Source organism: Coptis chinensis, chromosome 6 (genome assembly GCF_015680905.1).
Source record: "Coptis chinensis isolate HL-2020 chromosome 6, ASM1568090v1, whole genome shotgun sequence".
Classification (NCBI taxonomy): Eukaryota; Viridiplantae; Streptophyta; class Magnoliopsida; order Ranunculales; family Ranunculaceae; genus Coptis; species Coptis chinensis.
In genome coordinates this window covers 7,664,684-7,674,581 of record NC_141461.1, presented here as the reverse complement: position 1 = coordinate 7,674,581, position 9,898 = coordinate 7,664,684, and positions in this window count along the sequence as shown.

Sequence of the window (9,898 nt, the reverse complement as noted above, 5' to 3'; positions counted from 1 at the left end):
TCGCTATTCACTTCCCTATAATCGATGCAAACTCTCCATCCGGTCGAATCACGTTTGGAATCAACTCATTGTTTTCGTTCTCGATCATTGTGGTTCCGGACTTCTTTGGCACAACTTGAACTGGACTAACCCATTGACTATCGAGAAATAGGGTAGATAATGCGGTGTCAAGGAGTTTGGCGACCTCTTCTCTAACTACTTCCTTCATTTTCGGATTAAGCCTCCTCGTGGTTTGCTTAGAAGTCTTGGAATCCTCTTCCGGATGAATCTTATGTTGAACTATCATAGGGCTCCCCTTGATATCATCAATTGTCCAACCTATAGCTGACTTGTGTTCCTTTAAAAGTGCTACTAACACGGATTCTGCTCATGATCAAATTTGATGCAATGACTCTTTGGTAGGGGTCCCGAAGAAAACATACTTGAGTGTAGGCGGTAAAGGCTTCAATTCTAGCTTAGGTGGCTCCTTCTTAAGCTCTTTTTAGGTGGTCCATCAAGCATAGGTGATTCAAGCTTTTCTTTGAACTTGATGTCATCCATGACGGTGATGAATCAAAATCGCATTGATTGACTCAACACTAAGTTCCTCACAATCTGAAATGCAATGTCGAGGAGCTTTCAATAACTCATTAGCAGGATATGAATGAGTCAGATAATCCTGTGCTAACGCTTCAATCATGCATACCTCATTCACAGCACATACCTCCTGTGGTTGCTGTAACATATGGAAAACATTGGTCTCGACTTTCATATTACCAAAGGATAACGTCATATTACCGTTTTGACGGTTGATGAGTGCATTTCGCGGTGGCCAAGAATGGTGCGCCTATAATGATTGGTATCCGCCTACTAGATGTAGGTTACGTAATGCGAGTACTATGAAGTCAACCGGATAATAGAAATCTTCGATCTTGACTATGGCGTCTTCAATGATTCCTCTAGGTATCGGTATCGGTTTTAAAGATCCTTTTTAGATCCTTTAAGACTAACTTCGTGAAGCGAAATATGGTAGAAAATTCACATTGGCACCCAAATCTAATAAAGCTTGTTCCTCCAAAGAATCTCCATTCTGCATGTAGCAGTTGGACTTCGGGGATCTTTCGGTTTCTGGCCCGATAGATTTTGTAGGTACGATGAACATCGTTGAGCGATAAAAGCTTCTTTCGGAAAGTTGGTCTTCTTCTTCACTAGATCTTTCAGGAACTTGGCATACGAGGGAACTTGCTTGATGGCGGTCAGAAATGGGATATTAATCTGTAAATTCTGAAATACATCGCAAATCTCCTTGTACTGGTCATCTTTTCTGGTATTCACTAGTTTCGAAGGAAACGGTGCTTGGCGGATTCTTTAATATCGGTTCTCTTCGTTCGGCTTTGGTTGGTTTGGTAACAAATAGTGGAGTGACAGGTGGAGTCACTCGTGATTGCTTCTTCTTACTTACTTCCATAGTAGTTCCTTCAACTTCTTTTGTAACAAATTCTTTAGTAGGTGGCACAACACTAGATATATCTGGAATGTTAGAACTGGGTGGGATGGTGGGGACATAAGTTACCTTAGGCTCCGCATAATTTTTTCCTGGTTCATAGACAATCCTGTTATTAACTTTCTTGCCTGACCTAAGAGTGGTGACAGAATTAACTTGGGCATTCGACTGAGTAATCTCCAGGTTATCCACTGCGGGGACACCTTTTCCTTTCGGTTTGGCTCACCGGGCGGCTTGGTAATGCTCCTTTTGATCTCTCTGTCAAGGCGGCAACGATTTGCCCTATCTGGCCTTGAATGACACTAAAGTTATTCTCCAACTTCTAGGTTCTTTGATTTGTCCGTTTCACTCATTGACAATGGTGGTGATAGCATCTTCGGATGTGGGGTAAGCTGCTTTGCTTGGCGGCGTAGGGCAATATATCCACTCATAAGATCCGGTACTAACTCTGTTTGTGTTGGCTTGGTATTCTTTGGTTTCGGTATATTTGTTGATTTACGTATATGGTCTGGCTTTGGCGGTTTTGGAACTAATCTTGGTTATTCAGGCCCGATTTGGTGATTCTGAAATCACGGAGGAAAATTCCTCGATTTGTATTTTGTGGCTTCCAATAATTACGTCCCTCGATTGAACCTGGTTATTTCTTCCTAAAGAGTTGATACTACATGCCTCTGCATTAGTATCCAGATAGTACAAACACTCTTCAGTGGTGTGGCCTTCATCAGAACATAGCTCACAAATGGTATAACAAGGCTTGGATGGCTGAGGTTTAGCTTGGAAATTGTTTGGTTTTGGAGAATTCATAGAGAACTGATCAAACTTCTTGTTCAGATTTTCAAGTCCTGTTGATAGGCTTGCCATAATTGATAGCATTGCTTGATTTGGGTCTTCTTGAATTTGGTTGCCAAATTTCTTCGGCACCCCCTCCACTCTAGCTACGTCCTCGTTGCTAGTACTCCATTGTTGAGTGTCTTCAGCTAAATTCTTGAGAAAGTTTTAGGCTTCCTCTCCATCCATGATGTAAAACTTACCTTGATGCATTGGTTGTATCATCCGCTTGTTCATAGTAGAAAGTCCTCGAAAGAAAAATGAGCGGTGTGCTCTTATCATAACCATGATGTGGACATGAGACTAGCAGATTATTGAATTTCTCCTAGCTTTGATGATATTCTTGATCACCTTCCCTTTGAAATTGCTGATGGCTTCTTGCGTGGCATCTCGTACGGGGTGGGTAGAACTTGTTCATAAACTTTGTTCTCAACTTCTCACGGTTGTTGATTGAATTGATCGGTACGTGCATTTAACCATTCGGATGCTTTACCTTCCGAGGGAGAGTGGAAAAAAAACTTGGTACTCTCATCCCCGATATTCGGTTCTTGAAAGTTCGAGGGATCGATAGAAATTTGTTCATGTGAACATAAGGTTGAACATTATCTAAACCATTGAACTTTGGAAGCATAGAGATTATTGATGCTCTAAGTTCAAACCGATTAGCATCTCGGAAAAACAATCTGGCGGGTGGGTCTCCAATGATTGGCGAATAGAAATCGCTTCGGCTTCTTCCTCTGTTGTTAACTTTGCATGGGTGGGGATAGCTTCGAGGATTATTGGTGTCCAAAACACCTCCATCATTCGCGTCGCGACCATTGTATAAATCTCGTCTAGTATTCTTGTGAGTGGGTTGTTAAACCTTGTCCACTGTTGTGTTCTTACCGGACGATGATATGGATGACGAGGGCATACAAAATGCTAGAAAATCTTATAATATCTTAAAATGATACTAAAATGTAAAAACTACTTTCCTTATTGGGCTGCGCTTTTAGTATCTCGCCGTTATCTAAAAGTTGTCTCTTCTAGGGTTATGGTGAATCACTTGGATTGCTTAAGTACCACTGCCCGTAGACGATAGTCCGTTTGTCAAGATTTAGACAAGAAACACTAGAGTTTGATGTTTTATTTGTGTTGGCTTACAACTTCAATTGTTGAAAAAGGTCCTAAATGCAATTATACTAGAAAGCAATAAAACTAAACTATGATGCAACTATACTAAGAAAGCAATAAAAAGAATGAAGATTCAACTAACCTGGATGGTAGATCTTGTCTTCGAGATGTCCTTCAAGCTTCTCTCTTTCTCAAAAGGATGGATGATGCGGCTAATTATACCTCAATATTCAAAGTTCTAATCTTGAAAGAAAACGTTAAACATAAACAACTTAAAACGGCAGCGGCGCCATTTGACCATGCCTCTTTTTGTGTGTGTAGATGTGTATGGATGGTGTGGATAGATGATGGTCGTTGAACAAAATAGAAGCGTATCAAAACCTAATTATCCCTCAATAAGTAAATGATGAGTAGGGTATCGTTCCACTTTTAAGTGTATGTTATGTGAAAGACAGGACTGGAAAGGGGGTTTAAGGGATTAAAAACTATGATTATAGAGATTTAGATTCTAATGCTAAACTAAACTAAATTAACTAAACTATTGGGAATTTATAAGAGATGGAATTCAAGAGATTAGAATCCACCAATACTTTTAATCTATGACCTTCTGCTTCATGGTTGTTCTTACAAGTAGACTACAATTAGGCAATCGAAAGCAAGTGCGATGCCCTCTTGGACAAAACATCGTTAACAATTAACTCTACTTAAGGTTGTTCCTATGTTTATGCTATTAATATCTTCTTTCCTTTTATGTAAGCTCGGGCAGCCATTCAATGTATTACCAAGAGCAACATCAAGGAGTACTTCCTAATAGGGCGGCCATTCAATGAATCACCACTTAAGGCAAACACAAAGAATACTTCCCCTAGGCAGCCACTCCAAGGCTACCCCTTCTAAGGCAACACAAAGAATACTTCCCTAACTCTAAAGAACTATACTACTAGAAGAAAAGTAAAGAACACTAGCATGATATTAATATTGCAAAACATAAACCCTATTCTATACTTCCATCCCCTAGTGTGGGCAATGGAACTAATAACTAAAAACATAAAGAACTAACCCGACAAGAACACCATGAACCGGGAAGAATCATTAAACCTTAAGCACTGGCTTCATCTCCTCCCTTGAAGGAGAAGATTAGCCTTCCATATAAAAGGAAGAACACGAAGAACGAGAAGAAGAAGAGTCGAAGAACATAAGACTAGAAAGACTAATTTATTAAGACTCAGCTAGTTAAAACCGATCTTTTATTATTAATCTCTCTCTCTGTCTCAAGTTAAGGAGACAAGAATATAAGTGAATTAAGCCCATTACATGGCCTTAGGTCCTCTCCTTTATAGGGGTTACAATGAGCTCTAGAAGCATTCCAAACCGTAATTTGTTTCCTAATACAAATAGACTTCTTCTAGAGTCCAACTTCATCTCCAAAACTTAGAAGGAATTGGCTACAGTGTCGATTTATGCGTCTGGATGCACTATTCATGCGTCCCAGACTTAATCAATGCGTCTGGACGCTCGATCTATACGTCCCAAATGCATGGGTCGCGTCTGGACGCACGATACTCGCGTCTCAAACGCGAGACTTTATTTTTCCACCTTTGGTCTATTTTTCTTTCCTCTTTTGCGGGTTTTGGTCCAAGCAACGAATCCTTTGTCCTTGGGATTCCAAATAGGCTTTAAAATAGGTCAAAGTCGCATCTTTAATAGCTTCAATTCCTTGGCCTTCTCCATGATTGTCCACGGGCTTCCCATGTGATCCTTAATGCTTCGAATTGCTCCATTTTATCTCTTTTTCTCTAATATTCTACAAAACTCTCTTTTTCACCTGTAGAATCTTAAAACATAACTTACAAACACTATTAGTCCACTAAGATGGCTAAACAAGAGGCATAATCGAGGGTTAAATTGCACTTTTTGAGCACTTATCAGGAACTAGTGAGTAAGTTAATACAAATACTAAGTTTCTTTCCTACACAAACATTAAAAAAGAACATTAAGATTAGAAATCATGAAACTAAGACAAAATACAAATTGCTAAAGAAAAAGCTGGAGAGCTAATCCTCCTCATGTGAAACTAACTTTTTGATGTTGATTTGAATAGGTTCATTTGATTCTTCCTAGACTCATAGACAAGCCATAATGGAAGAAAACTTGATCCCTAGCATGTATGGCTCATCTCTAAGCTCATACATGTTAGCAAGTGGAACAACACAATGACTTATCTCTAAGCTCATCACTTTGATTCCTAACTAGACACTACACCAACTATCATTTTGGGATAGGATGTAGGTCTAGTTGTTCTTCCTAAACAACTAACCAACCCAACAACAAATATTTTCCCTCACATGAGTTGGATTAACTCCCCTAAAAGGGAAGTTAGCTCATGATCCTTGGGACAAAAGGATTACTAGTTAGAAATACAAAAAGAAAGAAAAAGAGGAAAAAGAAAACTAACTATCTAAACTCACTTGATTTTTGTTTATTTCCAACTAGAAGAAAACCAAAGTTTCCTCTATTAAAACTATTACAAGCTTTTCTTACTAAACTAAAAACTAAATAATAAAAATGGCTAAGGAACTAAAATAATACAAGGTAAGAAAAAGAAGTCAATGGAGTAAATGGAGTGTCCCCCTTTTGTTTTGTTTTCTTCTCCATATGAAAGACATCTCATTTCCTCCCATGTGAAACATCAAACCACATTTACTTCATTTTTATCCACCACATTAAAACAAAGTAACACCTTGCCTTTTTTTCACTATTAACACCTAATCTAATTAATTACATGCAAGGTGCCAACTTTGCACCAATAATTTGTCATTTTTGTCTTGACATGCTCCATGATTGATGACTCATCCAATCTTGTGGGCCTGCATAGTGGGTCCTATGTGTAGTCCAGTGGCGGTCCGGTCTTTGGGCAATTTTACAACTTCCCCTATCGCATATAGTTCAATCGCCCGATTGTCCGGCGATTTCACTTATTGTCGTGATTGAATCCCGTTCAAGAGGTAGGAGCTTCGGAAGTTTGATGTTTCTATGCGGATTTGAAAGAATTCATATATATGTCGTTCCTCGTGCTTTATCGCTCAAACTGCCCCTTGATACAGTCACATGAGCGATTGCATGCTTTGCAATGCTCATGTGCATCTCTAAACAGTGTTGGCCAATAAAATCCACATTGTAGAACCTTGGCCGCAGTTTTCTTACCACTAAAATGACCACCACAAGATTGTTCATGGCAGAAGGATAACACGTCATTGTGTTCCCAGTCGGGAATGCAACGGCGGATTAGTTGGTCGGAACAATACTTGAAGAGGTAGGGATCATCCCGAAATAAAATTTCCGCAATGGATAAGAACTTTTTTTCGGTCATTCTGAGACCAAGATGAAGGGACTTCTTCGGTAACTAAGTAATTTACTATGTCGGCGTACCAAGGGGATGAAAAATAGAGTACAAGTGTTCATCTAGAAAGAATCACGAGATAGGTTCGGTGTCGATATCAACATCACCGACAAAATTAAGTGATAAATGGTCCGCAACCACATTTTTAGCAACCTTTTTATCTTCAATTTCTAGAGTAAACTCTTGCAAAAGGAGAATCCATCGGATCAACCTTTGTTTTGCATCTTTTGTTGCTAATAGATAGCGAAGTGCGCGCGGTCGGTGTGTAGACAATAGTTGGAGAACCCACTAGGTAAGGGCGAAACTTATCCAAAGCATATACAACGGCGAAACTCTTTCTCGGTGGTGGTATAGTTACGTTGAGCTTCATTAAGGGTTTTACTTTCGCATAGTAAATGACAACCGGCTTATCTTCTGGCGTTGCCCCTAGTATAGCTCCAATAGCATAGTGGCCGGTCAGTCACACATTAATTCAAAAGGTTTAGACCAATCGGTGGTTGAATTATGGGAGGCGGTAGTTAGTCGCGGTTTTAAAATCTCAAAGGCTTGTTTGCAATTGAAACTGAAATAAAAAGCGGCATCTTTAAGTAGGGAGATTAGTTAAAGGTCGAGCAACCTTTGAGAAATCTTGAATAAATCTCCTATAGAAACCTGCGTGTCCTAAGAATCTTGTGAATGTCTCGAACTTTTTTTGGTATAGGAAGTGAAGCAATTTTTTTCTATCTTAGCTTTGTCGACTTGATTCCGTCCTTTGAAACGATATGGCCTAAAACTATTCCTTTTGTAACCATGAAATGACATTTTTCCCAATTAAGAACAAGGTTTTTCTCTTCACAACGTGTAAATACTTTTTCAAGATTTGATAGACAACTATCGAAAGAATCTCCATATATGGAGAAGTCGTCCATGAACACTTCCATAAAACGTTCAACCATATCACTGAAAATATGAAGCATGCAGCGTTAGAAAGTACCAGGTGCATTGCAAAGGCCGAAAGGCATTCGTTTATATGCAAATGTACCAAATGGACCAATTGAGCGTGGTCTTTTTGATCGGCGGGGTCTATGACTATCTGAAAATAACCTGAATAACCATCAAGAAAACAGTAATATGCATGACCGGCTAAAGCGTTCGAGCATCGATTGATGAATGGAAGTGGAAAGTGATCCTACGGTGGCGGCATTAAGTTTGCGATAGTCAATGCATATTAAGCCATTTCAGCGGGATCTGGCGGAAATGCATTCATCTTTATCATTTAAGCACAACCGTAATGCCGATTTCTTGGGAACAACGCGTGTATTGGACTCACCCAAACACTATCAGAGATAAGGTAAATAATACCCGCATCGAGTAATTTTAAAACTTCATCTCGTACCACATCTTTCATAGTAGGGTTTAGGCGACGCTATGGTTCACGCGACGTCTTAGCATTTTCTTCAAGGTGTATGCGATGGGTGCACACAGTAGGTTCAATGCCTTTAATGTCATCGATGGACCATCCAATAGCAGAACGATGTTGTTGAATGACATTAATTAAATGAGCTTCCTGATCGTCAGTTAATTGTGAAGAAATGATAACTGGGTGACGACCATTTGGATCAAGCTGTACGTATTTTAATTCCGAAGGAAGATGTTTTAAATCAGGGGTGGGCGGAGTGGGTATTAAAGATTCTTGAGGAAAGTCATCATCCATGCGATAAACAGTTGATGTTCATCCAAGTTCTTGGACATCACGATCGTAGGGTCAAATAATGGTATTGACTCTAATAACTCATTTACTTCTTGTGTATAATCATCGTCCTCAAACTCAGATTAAGCTAAAGGAAAGAAATTGGTACACTTCATCTTACGGAAACGAGTTTGTTAAATACTCTTCTTTGAAATCTTTGTCAACCACCGTTCACCTCACCATCAATGTCGGGCTCGAATTTGTTTCATCAACTTGAACACATTTACCTCTACGATAGATTTCGAAGGACATGGTCATTGAACCATCCCTACGATTAATAAGAGCATTAGCAATTGCTAGGAGCGGACGTCCTAAGATGATAGGAATGGAATCACATGCAACTTCGTATCCAAAATAACAAAGTCTACCAGGGATAGAAAAAGTCTTGGACTTTTATAAGGGCGTTTTTCCACAATTCCTTTTGGATACTTAATGGAACGATCGGCTAACCTGTAGAGTCATGGTGGTAGATTTGAGCTCATGAAAACCTAGTTGTTTAAATAAGTATCTGAAGTAAGTTCACACTAGCTCCTAGGTCTAGTAAGCGATGGCAGATATATTTGTCACCTAAGGTGCATGGAACCGATTGGTCTATCGGAGTCTTTGTATTTGACTATACCATTGTGTTACGTGATGGATGGAAACTGCTCGGTGAGGCGGCTTGTTGAGGAACATTAGTTCTCCTTTTGTGGTGTACATATCCTTGAAATTTTGCATGTTTTGGTAATAGTTTTAAGGCATCGAGAAAAGGTAAGTTGATCGACAAATTTTTAAAAGTCTCTCGAATTTCACAAAAAATTCTCATCGGGTTTTATTCTTTGCCAAAGCGTCGCGAGGAAAGCGGTGCCTTAGAGGAATTTGGAAAAGGGTCTTCTTGCTTATTTCCTAAATTCTGAGATGTTGACTTTGTTTGATCTAGTGAATCGTCCGTAGGTTCATTATTAGAAATAGATTCATTGGAACCTTCGGATTCCTTTGGTTGATCATCTGGCATACGTATTTGATTGTCTACCATTTTTCCAAATCGTAGAGTAGTGATTGCATGCACCTCACCTTTGTACCAGGTGCATTAGTAAGTTCAAAGGCTGTGTTTGCTGGTTTAGGGTTTGGAACTGCTTGTCGAGAAACACGCCTTCGACTCTTTTCTTGCGCCAATTGTTGAAGTGATTGTTGGATAGGCGTTAAAATTTGAGGCTGTTGGTTCATGTAAGCTAAAAAAGTCTCGTTTGTCCTATCCGAAACGGGTTGCACAAGTTGTTCAACAGGTAGTAGTTCACGATTATTCTTGGAGAAGTTGTTGATTATAGTTGGGATCTGGATTATATTTGGAACAAGGCTGCGGTTG